The 17320-nt window shown below is 45.1% G+C and overlaps 1 long non-coding RNA gene across 1 annotated transcript; it reads left to right on the forward strand.

Moving 5' to 3' along the window:
• Positions 1-663: 663 nt before the first annotated feature.
• Positions 664-13356, forward strand: LOC142819200 (uncharacterized). The gene is made up of 3 exons (XR_012897001.1): positions 664-1800; positions 3276-3419; positions 12953-13356. It is a non-coding gene; the product is annotated as an uncharacterized LOC142819200 (long non-coding RNA).
• Positions 13357-17320: the final 3964 nt, after the last annotated feature.

A 17320-nucleotide genomic window follows, 5' to 3' on the forward strand; every position in this document is an offset into this window, starting at 1 on the left:
ACATGGCCATGGGATAGGAGGGAGGGTCCTTTCATGGATTGAGAACTGGTTAAAAGACAGGAAACAAAGGGTAGGAAGAAATGGTAAATTTTCAGATTGGAGAGGGGTAACTAGTGGTGTCCCCCAAGGGTCAGTCCTGGGACCAATCCTGTTCAACTTATTCATAAATGATCTGGAGAAAGGGGTAAGCAGTGAGGTGGTAAAGTTTGCGGATGATACCAAACTGTTTAGGATAGTCAAGACAGAAGCAGACTGTGAGGGACTCCAGAAGATCTCACCAAACTGAGTGATTGGGCAACAAAATGGCAAATGAAATTTAATGTGGATAAGTGTAAAGTAATGCACACTGGGAAAAATAACCCCAACTATACGTACAGTATGATGGGGGCTAATTTGGCTATGACAAATCAGGAAAGAGATCTTGGAGTTATCGTGGATAGTTCTCTGAAAACTTCCACACAGTGTGCAGGGGCAGTCAAAAATGCAAATAGGATGCTAGGAATTATTAAGAAAGGGATAGAAAATAAGACACAGAATATCTTACTGCCTCTGTATAAATCCATGATACGCCCACATCTTGAATACTATGTACAGATGTGGTCTCCTCACCTCAAAAAAGATGTTTTGGCTTTGGAAAGGGTTCAGAAAAGGGCAACTAAAATAATTAGGGGTTTGGAACGGGTCCCATATGAGGAGAGGTTAAAGCGACTGGGACTTTTCAGTTTAGAAAAGAGGAGACTGAGGGGGGATATGATAGAGGTACATAAAATCATGAGTGGTGTGGAGAGGGCGAATAAAGAAAAGTTATTTATTAGTTCCCATAATAGAAGAACTAGAGGACACCAAATGAAGTTAATGGGTAGCAGATTTAAAACTAATAAAAGAAAGTTCTTCTTCACACAGCGTGTAGTCAACCTGTGGAACTCCTTGCCAGAGGAGGCTGTGAATGCTAGGACTATAACAGAGTTTACAGAGAAGCTAGATAATTTCATGGACATTAGGTCCATAAAAGGTTATTAGCCAGGGGATAGAAATGGTGTCCCTGGCCTCTGTTTGTCAGTGGCTGGAGAAGGATGGCAGGAGACAAATCACTTGATCATTGTCTTCGGTCCACCCTCTCTGGGGCACTTGGTGCTGGCCACTGTCAGCAGACAGGCTACTGGGCTAGAAGGACCTTTGGTCTGACCCAGTACGGCCGTTCTTATGTTCTTAAATAGGAGCATGGAAATTTGGTGGCACAGGCAGCAGGATATAAATAGAAAGAGACCAGATGCAGTCCATGGGCCGGGTAAGTGGTAAGCTGGATCTGGCCCCCAAGCTACATCTTTCGCAGCCCTGGCATGTACATCTAGCAGGGAATCATGTCTCTCAGCTTCGGTCTAGTCATACCTTCAGAAAGATGCTAATGTCCATAGGAGAGAACTCTAGAGGCGGGGCGGGGAATAAGCCCCACCGTTCCATTCTGCAAAATTCTTACCTGCTGTTCTTGGACTTGGGTCAAAAACATTTCAGCGTCCTTGCTGCATACTGACATGAAATGTTTTTTAAAAGTGATGTATTACTCTCCACAGGGGAACCCAAGCAAAGGTTTATGCAGATAGTCCAGAGACGTTGCAAAGCTGTGACCCACAAAAGGTTGTGTGATGAATAAACGTATGATCTAGACGGTGCTTGGTCCTGCCGTGAGGGCAGGGGACTGGACTCGATGACTCTCGAGGTCCCTTCCAGCCGTAATGTTCTATTTTAACTCTGCCAGAGCAAACTCATCTAGTACAACGATTGTGACAGTACAGAACAGTGGTAGGTAAAAAGAGCCTTTTGGTGCATACGGCCGGTTATTTTAGAGCCCTCCCCTCAGGAGCCCTGTGTTCTGTTCCTAGCTTTGCCACTGACTGGCTGAGCAGTCTTGGGCAAGTCCCATCACTGCCCTGTTCCTCAGTTTCCTTATCTGTAAAGGGGAGATTGGCTGACCTTCCTTTTATAAAGTGGCTTGTGACCTATGGCTGAAAAGGTCAATGTGAAGAATTATCACTAGACTAGGAAGTCTACTCTTACTAAATATTAAAACAGTCTCGAGAAATGGGAATATTGCAACAGAAATGTTAATGGAAGATAGCAGAGACATTCCAAGTGACATCTAACATCCCCTTTGCAAGATACTGGTGTGTGTTCATGCTCTGTTAGATCACCCACTGTGACGAGACTGCTGCATTAGAGACTAGGGAATCCATTCATTTGCTTTCCTGTTTCAATAGAAAAGTTATGTGACAACCCAACCGGGCAAACATGCTTTATATTAAATGCATTAGCTGGAAAGGGTTACACTCTATTCCTCAACATTGTCTCCTCTCTATGTAGATAACTCAGGACGGGGTTAATGCTGTAAAGTGGGATGGAGATAAAGACCAGTTGCCTTCTCTCCATGAAACTTAAGAATATCTGGCTTTGGGTGCAGTCCGTCCCAGTTGCATTTGCTCGTTGGTAGTATATCGATTGGTCGTGCCTGTCCATGATGATGTAGTGGAGGGGGGTGACTCCATCACGAGCCACGAAAGTACCCCAACCTTCTGCTTGATAGGGTGATGGAAGGTGTATTAGAGTCCCTCTCCACGCTGGGGGTAGGCTCAAGGATCTGAGCCCCAGCTAGTGATCAGGTGTCATTTTCAAAAGTGACTATGTGATTTAGGAGCTTATGTCCCAATTTTAAATGGGACTGGTATTTTTTTTTCAGTGCTTGAATTTTGGATCCCTTTAGGAGGCCAGGTTTTTGGTTTTTTCCCAGAGCCTGGGTGCTGATACCTCCACAATGTCTGAAGTAGGGAACTCAAAATCACTATTCACTTTTGAAAATCTTGGCCCATGTCCCATTTTCAAAAGTGACTTAGACATTTAGGAGCCTAAGCTTCATTGAGAGGCAACAGGACTGAAGGCATTTTTGAAAATGCAACTTAAGCATTTACATGATGTGGGTCCCTTTGAAAATCTTACTTGAGGTGATTAAGAGAATAATTAACTAAATGTCCAAGAATCTTCATTTTAAAGTGATTCCCTGGACAGTGCTGTGCAAGGCTTTCAATGTGGCCTGTCAGCCAAAAATGAGAAAACCTAGCAACAATTACATTGTTTTCTATATTTGCATCACTTAAGTATTAGCAGAAATGATGAGACACTGTGGAGCTGGCAGTAAATTTGTTACTGATGCCATCTGTAAGAGCCGCCCACTCATGATGCTAAAATTAAATTTACTTAACTGTTTGTTTTACGTTTCTATGCAGGGCTGACTCCCCAGCTAGCAGAGCCTACACCAGAAGAACATGGATCATTGCTGAAACCATGCAGAATGACAGTCCTGCTGGAAAGAGTATCATAGTCATGCACCAAAATGGATATTTCTTTTCATGCCTTTCTCACCAAAGATGGTAGGGTACCTGTCCTGCTCTTCGGTTCATTCATTGTTTCTCTTCCTTTGAATATTCCCAGGTGCACACAGTGTCATGCAGACTTTTTCCTGGAGTTGTCCATCTTCTGTTAACAGCATGCAGAAGTGCAGCTCTCATGACTTGTGATAGAGGACTTAGGGACTTAACTCCCATTGTCTTATAATGGGAGTTAGGTGCTTAATCTGCACAGACCCTTTGGTAAGTCCAGCTATCTGCATTGGCACCTTTTAGGTTCTTAAATATTTTGGTAAATCCAGCCTTTGTTTTACTAGAAGACTTAGGTCCAGGGGTCATGTGGTGATGTGAGAATCTGAGCTTTCATTTGAAAAAGAACATGAGTTCTTAGCCTTCCTGCTTGCATAAAAAAATGTGATCCTAGCGCACCTGTAACCAGAAAGCAAATAAAGGGAATTTAAAATGGAATATTATTTGTAAAATCATGTCAATTGCATGATTTTAGGGACCTGATTTAGGATTTTTGAACGTTTGAAGTTTGAAATGAGGCGTCTGGTGTAGTCAGAGTAGGAAAAAAATCCATACTGAATTAAATATCCTGTTGGGATCTACACTGGTGGTATAAGGCATATAGCACAGAGCTGTATTATCTTCAGTTATGCCCAAAATGGACTCTCCTAGTATGTAAATTGTGCATATTATACGTATTGTCTAGTGGGTGTATAGTGAGACATGCACTGAGTAACGGCAAGATGCTGGTTTTCCGCTGTCAAATAGTGAGCAAGGGATTGGTTTATCTTTTAGTCCATCTGGTGATGGTTAGGACAAATTAAAACACCCCTCTTGGATGCTTTAAGACAAACACACTAATGCTGAAACTGGGGAAGTCAGATTCCTGGGAGATAACTCAAAGGCACAGTTGATTCCAACACACCTAAGTGTCCAGGCTGAGAAACGGATGTGTAGGGCAGGTTGGGAAAGCTGGTCTCTCTGATGTGTACATTCAGTAACACAAGCACAGTCACTAGGCAGGCAATTTAATTATGGATGTTAAATATCGGTTAATTGACTAGTCGATTAACCTCATGAATTCTTATCGGTTAGTCAACTACTCTATAGGCCCTGGGGGCGGGGCCAACAGCCAGTGCCCTCCAGCCCCACTCCCGAGGAGCCCCCTGCCATTCCGCACTGCTGCCTCTGTGTCAGAGGCAGCAGCGCAGAATGTCAGGTAGGAGCTGGTCCATGAGGGGAGACAGTTTAAAAACCAGCTCCCCTCATGGATCAGCTGCCTGTTGTCCTGCACTGTGGCCTCTGATAGAGAGGGAGCAGCACAAGTTGGTAGCAGCCCCTGTCCGGAGAGGGAGGGGGGCCTGAGCTCCTGGACCCGGCATGAGCCGAAACTGAGCCAGGCTGCCTGCCCGCCTGCCTCCTAATACACTTTAGATGCAGAGCCACAGTGGGGGTAGGTCCCGGGCTCAGTGTGAGCCAGGATTGATCCCGGCTGCTGGCCAGCCCGCTAAAAAAATTATTGGCAAGGGGAAGGGGGGGAATGCATTAACCTATAAGCTTTTACTTATCGGTTAATTGACGACACTATTACATCCCTACTATTAATGAGGGATGCACTTCAGTCTTCAGTATTACCAGCCTCAGATATTCAAATATCACAAGCCTGACTTCTAAATATTGTGAGATGAGCTGAAAATGAGGGTTTTTTTAAAAAAAAAGTTGGGTTCTTTCTCTTTACCTTTCAGCTTTTTGAGCCCTTAGTGCATTTGCTTCCTGTCTCTTTGTTCTGTTTGTCCAGCACCTAGCACAATGGGGTCTTGGCCTGGGCTGTGTCTGCGCCCTCTAGGCACTGTGATGATGCAAATCATAAGCCTAATCTTCAAGCTTCATGCTGCAGTCACGATGGCTAGAATCTTGCTTTTTATTTTTTTCAAATGAAAGCCAGGGTTCTCATGCAGGAGGATGACTGCAGCAGCTGAGGCTTTTAGAAAAACAATGAAAACTGTGAAAGTCACAATCAAATCAGGAGAGCTGGGAACGCGGAGTCTGTCAGCTGCCTTCATTGCTTGCAGAGTTCAGGCGCATTGCAAGGTCGTCCGTTGTACTTGCATGCAGAGTATTACATGGGAATGCATCGTGCGTCACCTCCGACATCCTGAGCATCTGGCTCTCTTGTAGGCCGTCGTTGGAGCTGCAAGTATTCCATGCCCCTATCTCAGGTTTGGGAGAGGAAAATGAGCAAATCCATTGTACCTTGCACATCCTGGAGGCTTTATAAGACTCTAACTGGGGACACCATATTCTGTGCAAAATGGGCACAGCCTCCGTTCTGATCCCATCCACCCTAGAGAGTGGGGGTTCAGGTATTACAAGGGGAGCAAAAACGTTACATTTCAGCTAGAACTGGGAAGGTGGCAAATAAAATGGGATGTGACAACTCCGTAGCCATTGTTCTGTGGGATTCCTATGCAATCCCTGGTTCTACCCTCCTCAGCCACTCTTCAGGCAGCAGATCCACACTTTTCAAACCACCAACTACGCCTCTGCTGGGAAGGGAAGTTAGGGACGTATCCTTGGTTTTGTTCCCTTCCCACCTTGTTTGCTGTGGGTCACTTTTGGTTAAAAAAAAGAATGATGCTCAGAGATACTGACAAACCAACCCCAATCCCCAGCCCAAACAGCCTTTCCTGAAGTGAGCCAGACCTGGGGGGAGCCCAGGCTAATTTGACAATATGTTTAGGGAAGAGCAATGTTGCTTGACGTGGTGCTATATGGACATGGTTGCATCCCATGCGGGAAATAGGTTGAATAGGGTGGGTCCCAGTGTGGATCCTTGTGGGACACCACTAGTTATCTCTCTCCGCTCTGAAAATGGACCATTTATTCCTACCCCTTTGTTTCCTGTCTTTTAACCAGTTATCAGTCCATGAGAGAACCTTCCATCTTATCTCATGACAACTTACTTTACTGAAGAGCCTTTGGTCAGGGACCTTGTCAAAGGCTTTCTGGAAATCTAAGTACACTGTATCCACTGGATCCCCTTGTCCACATGTTTGATGACCCCTTCAGAGAACTCTAGTAAGGCTTGATTTCCATTTACAGAAACCATGTTGACTTTTCCGCGGGCATGGAGTCCGAACTAGCGGGGATTTAAAAATGGCGGCGCCCGGCAAGATGCAAATGAAGTCTGGGAAATTCAAATCCCGGGCTTCATTTGCAACTTCGGTTGCCTACATTAACCACCCTAGTTCGAACTAGGGTGGTAGTGTAGACATACCCTAATATGGGTGGCTGGGTATCCCCCTAATTTCACATCGTCCTAGATCTAGAAGACTGTGAAGACATTTAGTTACCATGGGCCGCTTTCAGACCTGAACCCATGAAAAGCTCTAAAGTCTGTCACCAGCCCTCTGAGCCACCGAGGTTCCCCGCTGTTTTGAAGCATCCACTAGATAAAAATTCCTCCCCCACTTAAAATCCATAAAAGGGTTCCTATAATCTGTAGGGCCAGGCCTGTGGGCATTGAAAGAGTCCTTTATGAAGACAGCCTGTCTGTCTTTTCTTGTTTGCCCCACCCCCTGACTATAATCAATCCTGGATCCAAAGTTGTTCTTGTTGATACGGTTAATATGTCCACAGTCCTATGGACAGGTTTTCCTACGTCAATATAAAATAAACATCCTCCCCTAGAGGGGACTAGAAGTGCAGTTTGGCTGAGTTGTACTTTTGCCTGGGGGCTTCCCTTCCTCGGGACAGAGGTTGTTTTGCAGGTTTATCTGGTTGTGTGCTGCTCCGTACACAAGCATGAGAAAGAGGAAGGAAGCTGCCACTACTGGGCCTGATACGTGGTTAAAAATAGCAGTGCTCAGTCGGCCGGGGATCCCGTGTCTGCTAAAGGTCACTTCTCTAAGCCCTGCAGATGAAAATAAGCCATTGAGCTTCCCGTTAGGGTTCATTTGTGATGGGTTTGCCAATGGCAAAGAACCCTCCACAAACTCTGTTTAATGCCAGGCAAGATTTTACTTGCATTCCTCCCCCTCTTCTTTCCATCTTATTCCGGGCATCCTTTCTCAGGGCCAGACTGAGAGAACCAATGAAGGTCACGCTGCATTGATAGCACCTTTCTCTGACATGGGCTACGTCTAGACTGCAAGCCTCTTTCGAAAAAGAGCGTCTAGACTGCAAGCAGTACTTTCGAAAAAGCAAGCCGCTTTTTTGAAAGCGAGCACCCAGGCAGTCTGGATGCTCTCTTTCGAAAAAGCCCTGTTTGCAGCCAAGAACACCTTTTTTTGAAAGAGCACTTTTGAAAAAAGGCGTTCTTCCTTGTGAAATGAGGAGTACCACCATAGAAAGAAAAGCCGCGTTCTTTCGATTTAATTTCGAAAGAACGCGGCTGTAGTCTAGACGCAGCCATGGAGATCATAGAATTATAGAGCTGGAAGAGACCTTAGGAGGTCAGCAAGTCCAATCCCCTGTCCAAGGCAGGACCAATCCAATAGGGCTCATGGAGAAATAAGGCCTTACTCTCAGGAGTAAGGACATTGTGTCATTCTTTCCTTGTACTTGGTGGTGGTCTATCTGTATCCATCTGTTTTCTTTTGTCTGATACTTTCATTGTAAGTCCTCTCGGGGCAGGGACTATGTGCTGTACATAGTCAAGTGGGTGCACTGATCCATGACTGGGGCTCTTAGCTCTTCTGATAATACTACTAAATAATAAGATTGCAAACTGACCTTTACCAGGCTGGAGGTCTGGGGGCCGTCCTTACATCTCTAACGGTGTAGCCGCCAACTGGTGCTAGTGAGTTTCCTCTGAGTGTTCATAGGTAGGGCTCGTCTCTGGTGGGAGCGGCTCGGGGCAGGTTCAGCCTCCAGACCATACAGCTTCGCCGAGTAGTAGGTAGAGCTCAGAGAACAGGACTGTCTGTTCCTGGCCCCATATGCTTCCTCGGGCTTTGAATTGCTCACAGCTCCCTGAACTCACAGCTCAGAGCAGGCGCGTGCATGGAGAGGAATTGCACGCAAGTTAACCCGGTCTCGGTGAGCACTCACGTGCTGGTTTGCCCTAATATTTTGAAGGAAGAGTGCTGGGCGGCCAAACTCCTTTCTTCTAAGGACTCCATTTTATTTCCTCAGGGATATGCCCACTTCTCTCCCCAGCAAACGCTTCCTTTCCCCTCTCCAGTGGAGTTCTGCTCCGGAGGCCTGGGCTGACAGCAATCAGCAGAGGAACTTCCTCATGACAAACATCACATGGCTGGGCACAGAGGAGGGGGAAGAGTGGGTGAAAGAAGGGAGTAAGAGATGGGCCAGGAAGAGGACAGCTCAAGCAGCATTTACCGTTCAATCTCTTATTAGTCATCACCGGCAGAGACTAGCACGTCTAAGTAACCAGGAGAGAGTGAATCACTTGGAGCTAAACACTTCCAATCCCACCCCCCCAACATTCCAAACTTTCCAAACCAGGAAAGGCAGCTTGGAAAAAAAGCCCACATTGAAATGGCAAAAAATAACATTGAGAAGTGGTTATCCAATGTAGCTTTCCAGCACCTGAGGGCCATGCTAGTTCCTTCCTTTCACTGTGGCTCATGGACAGCCCTTCACAAAATTAAAAACAGGACAGTGTTTGAATCAATAGCTGGATGCGGAGCCTTGAAAACAAGTCAATTTAGTGTGTGATTTACTCCTGGAACATAAGAACGGCCAGACTGAGTCAGACCAAAGGTCTATCTAGCCCAGTATCCTGTCTGCCCACAGTGGCCAATTCCAGATGCCCCACAGGGAGGGATCCCAACAGGTAATCCCCATGTCATCCCTCTCCTGTCACCCATTTACAGACAAACAGAATTGTTCAAGCTGTTATTAGTCATCACAGGCGGAGTCTAGCGACTGTGTAAGGCTCGTTCCTAGTAGGCAGCATTGATATCCCCAAAAGAAGCAAGCCTTGGCACTCATTGGCCAATGGCAGGCTAGCTGTTGGCAAACTCAGTGGAGAAGTCAAGAATGGCATGGACAATGGAGACTGACTCACGCTCTCCAGCAGCGATGGGTCATGTCTGCCTGGCCTAGGCCCGAGGCCAGCTTGCACTATGGTTGTTCTTGCTGGCTAGACAATTTGTTGGGCAGCTACAGGATGGCAATTTCCAGTGTTCTGTGGAGCAGACAGTGTCTCCAGGCTCTGCTCCCTACTCAACAACATACCCTAGTTGTTAAACGAGCTGTCACGTGGGTGGAAATCGGGTAACTATTGCATTTTATTAATAGCAGCAGAACTGACTTAAATGGAGCCTGCGTGTTGTGTAGTCTTGCCTTAATCTTTGTATTCATGCCTGTCAGCGTGAAAGAAGCTATTTGTATATATGTTCATGCATATGCAACTGCACTTCAGCATGTGCTGTGAGTATCATTGTGGCCCCCTGGGGCTTCCAAAGTTGAGTAGCCCTAGTTGTGAGCAGAACAGAGATTCTCTGGATCTTCTTGGGAAGCCTGAATGATTCATGTGATTTGCTTAAAACCAAATCTATTTTCCATTTTTGCTTGCACTTGGTTGTGTGTCTGACTTCTTAGACTCAGCGCGAGGTGCTAATTTGACCACCCTGATAACTTAAGACACGCTTTTCCCATCGGACGAGCACAGAGGGGGCAGAAAAACACCTTTCCAGTCCCTAAGCTAAATGCAGCATTTCTCCTGCCCCTTTCCGCTGTCCAGTCTGCAGCGAAAAAAACACCAGAGGAAAGAACTGCCGCATGAACACTCTTTCTTCCAGGTGTTTTGAACCAGTACAACTGAACGTTGAAACCAATGTCACAATGTTCCCACAGCGTGGCTGTTGATATAGTGATAGAGATGTAGCCGTGTTAGTCTGGGGTAGTTGAAGCAAAATGCAGGACAATGTAGCACTTTAAAGACTAACAAGATGGTTTATTAGATGATGAGCTTTCGTGGGCCAGACCCACTTCAAAGCTCATCATCTAATAAACCATCTTGTTAGTCTTTAAAGTGCTACATTGTCCTGCATTTTGCTGTTGATATATTGTGCTAATATTGAAAGACATTGAAACAAAGTCCAAACAATTTGCCCAATATAGGTCTGGTCTCATAAACAGGCACTCCTGAGCCCATTGCTGCTGGGGAAACGGCAGTAAGTTTACAAACTCACTAGAGCCCTAGTCAAATCCAGCGCCTTTGAGCTTTGCCATTGGAAACAACGGCCCACACTGGTGTGATTGTTCTAGATACAGTGGGGAAATGTCCTTGCAAAGGCTGAAAGGGAATTAGTTGGTGTCCTGCTTAACAGAGGAAGGGAGTGACACTTAGGACCTGGTTTGTAAAGGTGGAGCCAGGTGTTCTGTGGGAAGGAAGTCTGCATTTACAGCTAACAAGTATAAAGCTGGGGAAGGAAGATAAGCAGGGAATTTTGTAATATACGGCCTTGGCCCAGTAAACATGGCAAGACCGCCACTGGCCTGCCATCTGATTCCTTATAAACTGAATATTTGCTTTCCTGGGCTCTGATTCGGCAAATGCTTATATGCATGCTCTTATTTTAAGCACCTTCCTAGCCTCATTGACTTCAGTGGGCCTATTCCCGCTACAACTTAAACATGCACATAAGTGTTTGCAGGATTGGGGTCTTAGTCATCCTCACCCCCAGCTACCTTCATGACCTTTTCTTTCCCTCTGTTTCCATAGCCCCAGCTGTGTGAAACAATCTTTTCTCCTGTTGTCCTGTGAATGCTGTGATTTCCTATACCTTTTATAAACACATGATGGCTACGTCTAGACTGGCATGATTTTCCGCAAATGCTTTTAACGGAAAAGTTTTCCGTTAAAAGCATTTGTGGAAAAGAGCGTCTAGATTGGCACGGATGCTTTTCCGCAAAAGCACTTTTTGCGGAAAAGCGTCCGTGCCAATCTAGATGCGCTTTTGCGCAAAAAAAGCCCCAATCGCCATTTTTGCCATCGGGGCTTTTCTGCCCAAAACAAATCGGAGCTGTCTACACTGGCCCTTTTGTGCAAAAGCTTTGTGCAAAAGGACTTTTGCCCAAACGGGAGCAGCATAGTAGTTCTGCAAGAAGCACTGATTTCAGACAGTAGGAAGTCAGTGTTCTTGTGGAAATTCAAGCGGCCAGTGTAGACAGCTGGCAAGTTTTTCTGCAAAAGTAGCTGAATTTAATTACTCTGAGCCATGATAAAACAGCATTATTTGTGGTTAGCTATGTAGCGTTCTGACTTCCTGGGAGAGCCATGAGCAGAATGGGAGGAGTGCACGTTGGAGGTATATGCATGTGCACACGCGCTCCTGATTTCGTAGGGAGCAGCTAGAACAGGGCTACTCAATACACAGCCCGTGGGCTGCATGCAGCCCGCAGCCCACAGCCCATTTGTGTGTGGCCCACAGTGCGGTTTGCGTTTACATGGGGCTCAACACACGGCCTGCGGGTGGGATCCTTTGAACATGGCCACCACTGGGAACACGCTTCACAACGGCGAGTCAATATAATGGTCTTCTGTTGAGATGAGTTTTAGTAGTTACATTCCTGGACTGTCATTGCTCATTAAAAGTGCAGTCACATGGGTGGAAATTGAGTAACTATTGCATTTTATTAATAGCAGCAGAACTGACTTAAATGGGGCCGGTGTGTGGTGTAGTCTTGCCTTAATCTTTGTATTCATGCCCGTCAGCGTGAAAGAAAAGCTATTTGCATATATTTGCATGTATATGCAACCACATTTCTGTTGCAGCCCTCGGCACGTGTTGTGTGTATCATTGTGGCCCCTGGGACTTCCAAAGTTGAGTAGCCCTGAGCTATAAAATATGGCTTGAAAAAGGGAGCCGACTTACTAAGGGACTTTCCTGCTTCCATTGATTCCAGTGGGTGCAGAATGAGGCCAATACATAGGGACAAGGGCCAATTGGGATCATTTTCTATCCCAAGGGTAATATTTTATATTGTTAAAATAGTCCTTATTGATTCTGAAGGATTTTGGATCAAACTCCTGTGAAACAGGCTTGATCCATACTCTCTCAGCATGCTGGACATATATTAGGGGTGCGTCTAGACTGGCAAGATTTTGTGCAAAAGCCAGCTGTCTACACTGGCCGCTTGAATTTGCGCAAGAGCACTGATGTTCTAATATAAGAATTCAGGGCTTCTTGCACAAAAACTTTGATGCTCCCGCTCAGGAATAAGCCCTCTTGTACAAAAATACTTGCTCAAGAGGGCCAGTGTAGACCGGCACCTTCATTTTTTGCGCAAGAAAGCCCAATGGCTAAAATGGCCATCAGAGCTTTCTTGCGCAAAAGCGCGTCTATACTGGGCACGGATGCTTTTGTGCAAAAGCATTTTTTGTGCCAAAGCATCCGTGCCAATCTAGACGCTCTTTTGCGGAAATACTTTTAACGGAAAAACTTTTCTGTTAAAAGTATTTCCGCAAAATCATGCCAGTCTAGACGCAACCCTGAAGTAAAATCCTAGCCCTGAATCTGGATGGTATAATGTTTAGTCACGCCTCAGACTTTCAGTTCAGATATTTTTCTCTGCAGGAAAAGCAATGTCAAAGCTGAAGAGGAAAAAGAGCCTTTTCTTAAAGTCTATAATAACATGGGAGGCGATTGACTGCCCGTGCACTGGGGGAGGACGGTTGCATGTGTGACACGCTCACGCTGAGAGAAAAGGGTAAGTGAACAAATGACACATGCATGGAGCAATCGCAGGAAATGGGAATGCCCCTGCCAGCTTACTAATAATCACGTCATCCTGTGTTGTAGTCTAACAGCAAGCAGCAGGGCCAGGAGCTTGTCTGATTCCAGTCTTGGACTGAAATAGGTTGCAGCTGGTTTTACCCTGTGTCGTCTTATGACCAAGAATGAGGTGCCTTGGCAGCTAAAGAGATTCCCACCTCCTGGGACTAGCCCCTTCTCCAGAATGAAGTAGCTATGGATATTTTCCCCTCTCCCTCAGCTAGACAGAACTGCTGCTTTGTAAACAATTTCAAAGGAGAAGATGGGGAGGTTTTATGAATTCTCTTTCTGCTCAAGAGGCTGATATGAAGTGTGGTGTGTGTGTGGGGGGGGGGGTTAGCTTTATAGAATCATAGAACACTAGAACTGAGGGGACCTTGAGAATATAAAGTCTAGTCCCCTGCCTTCATGGCAGGACCAAGCACCATCTAGATCATCCCTGACAGATGTCTGTCTAACCTGCTCCTAAACATCTCCAGCGATGGAGATTCCACAACCTCCCTGGGCAATTTATTCCAGTGTTTAGCCACCCTGACAGGACGTTTTTCCTAGTGTCCAACCTAAACCTCCCTTGCTGCAGTTTAAGCCCATTGCTTCTTGTCTTTTTTGTGTCTTGCAGTTTAAACTTTTAATTTACAAGCTAAGAATCTAGTCCTGCATTTCTTACTTTCTCCCCACTGCCTTTTGAATTCAGTGGAAACATGAGTTGAGCGAGGACTGTAGAATTAAGCCTTAAAAGTATGTCCCAGGAGACAATTATCTGGGCGAGAGAATGAGTTACAGTAAAACAAAAGTCTGCTGAATCTTTCTTCATCCCTCAAACCAGATTTTTTTTGCTGACATCCCTTGATGTTTGGTTAACTTTTTATTTTATTCCTTGTCCTACTACATCCATGTTTTCTCTGCAGCAGCACAGGTGCCAGAATAGGGATGGAATAGGCAGTTCTCCTAGTTTTCTCAACAAGTATTACTTTCTTCCCAATTTAGGGAAACAAAGGTAGAGTCCTGTGTGGATAAATAATTTGTATCTGCATCTGATTTGGGATTCACAGATATGGTCTGTGGCTATAAAGCAGATATCTGTCGGTCTTCAGGGCTGTAAAAATAGGGACAACAGCCCAATCTTATGAAAATTGTATTGTCCTTGGGGGCAAGGACTGCAGTTTCTGTCCAAAGAGTCTTAGTAGTCTTTCCATGGACTTCAGTGGGCTTGGATCAGTTTCTGTGCCTGATTCTCTTCTTAAATGTTTTTTTTAACTAGGATAACTCTGACTTCAGTAGAATTATTCCTGATTTACTCTCCATATAACAAAGGTCAGAATCAGGCCCTCATGTAACATTCTTGGCCTTTAATGCATCCCAGTGCATTGTCAGTATTTAACAAACTAGTATTCCCCCTTTATTATTACCCGAGGCTGTCTCTTTATATCACAGTCATCACCCTGGTTTCGGTGTCTAAATTATAAGTGGGTTTTTTTCAAAACTTTTTATTTCCTATTTCTTTGTAATAAGTATTTTAAGTTTCTGTACTTTCCGCTTTTGATTGTTTTTAAAGTGATTATTGTGGGGAAGCCAAGTCAAATAAGTGAGGCTTGCATTTTGTTCTGAAGGCAGCAAGATTCATGGCTGGTCTGATGTGTTCCAGAAGGGAATCCCCTACTACTGGGCTAGCTGCCGAGAAAGCTCTGTCTCCCATGCTCACAGGTCTCGCCCTTGTGGCAGGCTGTTCCAGCAGAATGCAGCTGTCTTTAACCAGCTGTTAGGCTGGTATCTGCTGCAAGAGTGTCGAGTTTAACTTGGAATTACTGTTTTATGGCTGGTTTTACAACTAACGTGGTTTCCACATTGGCCATTGCTGAAATGACTAATTTACTGCTTAAGGTTGCTAATTACATTTACTTTTGATGAATTATTAGTAGGGCTGGTAGTGCTGCCCACAATTAAGATTGCCATAAGGAAACCCTGTGTTCGGTTGTGTATAACTTTGCCAAACTTCAACCATTTGGGCTGAAAATTTTACATGCTGCGTGCCTGCCTCGGGTTGTTTGGGAAAGTTTCAGCCAAAAGAGTCAGGTGTTTGAGACCATTGTTTTACCCTTTAAAAAAAATCTGGCAGCTTTTCCTTTAAGCTGCTCTAGTGCATGCATGCTTTGAAGTGGGGCTATGGAATTTGGCCGAGGGCTGGCCTTTCTGTCAGGGCTGTGCCTTTTGCTATCCTTGTTTAAAAAACAACAACAACAAAACCTACCCAGACTTGGCCAAAATTAAGCCTTTGAAAAGTAGCAGATCACACATGCTCTGTAAAGAGGCATTCAAATTTATCTGAAATCTCCAGCGCCCACGCTTACTGAACATGCTCAAGCCTCTCTCAGTGCCTGCCTGTGACTAAACTGCACATGTGCTGTCCCACAGAGCGACTGAGCATACTCCAGGCTAGGGCTAAGGGTGTTCAAAGGGACTTCCCCTGTTATAGCTGCCCCCAGCTGCCACTGAACAGGGAGCCGAGAGCCTCTTTCTTGTGCTGCTGATGACCCCGCTATGGACGCGCAGGTGATGCCTGATTCAAATGTAGGCGGGGTGGAGAGAAAATAGTTGATTGAGGTAAGGAGCCTGGTAGGGCTGGCCCTGGAGAAAGGAGCGTGAACTCAGGACTAAGCCTGTGTGGAAAAGGAGACAGACTGGGAAGGGAGGAGGTGGAGTGGGAGGGAGATTCAACAAGGAGCTGGGGAGAACAGGCAGAAGAGTCTGCGCCTCTTAGAGCACGCTCCCCGTCCTGCACCTAGAATGGAACCCAAGGTTTCTGAGCATCAGCAAATACCTTTGAAACCCATTGGCGATATGCGGGTCTGCTTCCCCACACAGTGGATGACAACCTACTACTGCTATCGTATGCTGATAGCTTAGCAGGCAGAGATCTCTGGTACACCAGAAGGTTCTAACTATACTGATGACCTATGTGGGTGTCCAGAGGATGGAATTTGTGTATTTGCAGGTGGATTAAAAAAACAACAACCAGAAAACTTTCTCTTGCTCACACAAACACCACCAAAAAGTCACACTACTACATAAAAGACCATTATTTAAGTTGGCAAAGTCAAGGCCTCAAAGATTAGGAAATTATAGAAATTAAGGTTGCATGTGCAACGTTTATTTAGACCCCTTGTGGTTATGCGTTGTGACATGATTCCATACTACTTTCCCACAAGATCTGTGCCTCATTCAGTGCACAGGCTGGACCTGGTCTGGGGATGAATCTGGGCTGTGAAGTAAAGAAAGCTGTTGCCGATGCATTCCTGCCTCACTTGTTGCAGACATCAGAAGCTGTGCACTGTTTCGAGTGCTAGGTACAAACAAGTCTAGGTCCACCCAAAATTAAAGGCTCTTTGCTCAATTAAGGGTGGAGGGAGCTACTGATCCCAGAATTACTGGGGATAGCAAATGGAAAAACAGCAGCCGGAATAGGGTCAAAGGTTGAAATCAGGGATCTCTTTTCATATGGCAGCTGTTCCATACCCCTAATAATTTGGGTTGCCCTTTGCTGATCTTTTTCCAATGCCAGTTTACCCTTTTTGAGATGAAGTGACATCTGCAAGCAATAGTCAAGATGTGGGCATATCATGGATTTCTAGAGAGGCAGTATGATATTTTCTGCCTTATTATGTATCCCTTTCTTAATGATTCCCAGCATTCTGTTTACTTTTTGACTGCTGCTGCACATTGAGTGGTTGTTTTCATTGAACTATCCATAATGACCCGCAAGATCTCTCTTGACTGTTAGCAGCTAATTTAGACCCCATCATTTTATATATTTAGTTGGGATTATTGTTTACCAGTGTGTATTCCTTTGCATTTATTTACATTGAATTTCATATCCCATTTTGTTGCCCAGTCACCCAGTTTGGTGAGATCCCTTGGTAACTCTGCCATCTGCTTTGGACTTAATTATTTTGAGTAGTTTCATATCATCGTCAAATTTTGCCACCTGTTTATCCCTTTTTCCAGATCATTTATGAATATTTTTAACACTACTGGTACTGACCTCTGGGGATACAACTATTTACCTCTCTCCATTCCAAAAACTGACCATTTATTTCTACCCTTTGTTTTCAATTTTTTAATTAGTTATCAGTCCATGAGAAGACATTCCATCTTATCCCATGACAGGTTAGT

This window comes from Pelodiscus sinensis, chromosome 21 (assembly GCF_049634645.1).
Source record: "Pelodiscus sinensis isolate JC-2024 chromosome 21, ASM4963464v1, whole genome shotgun sequence".
NCBI lineage: Eukaryota > Metazoa > Chordata > Testudines > Trionychidae > Pelodiscus > Pelodiscus sinensis.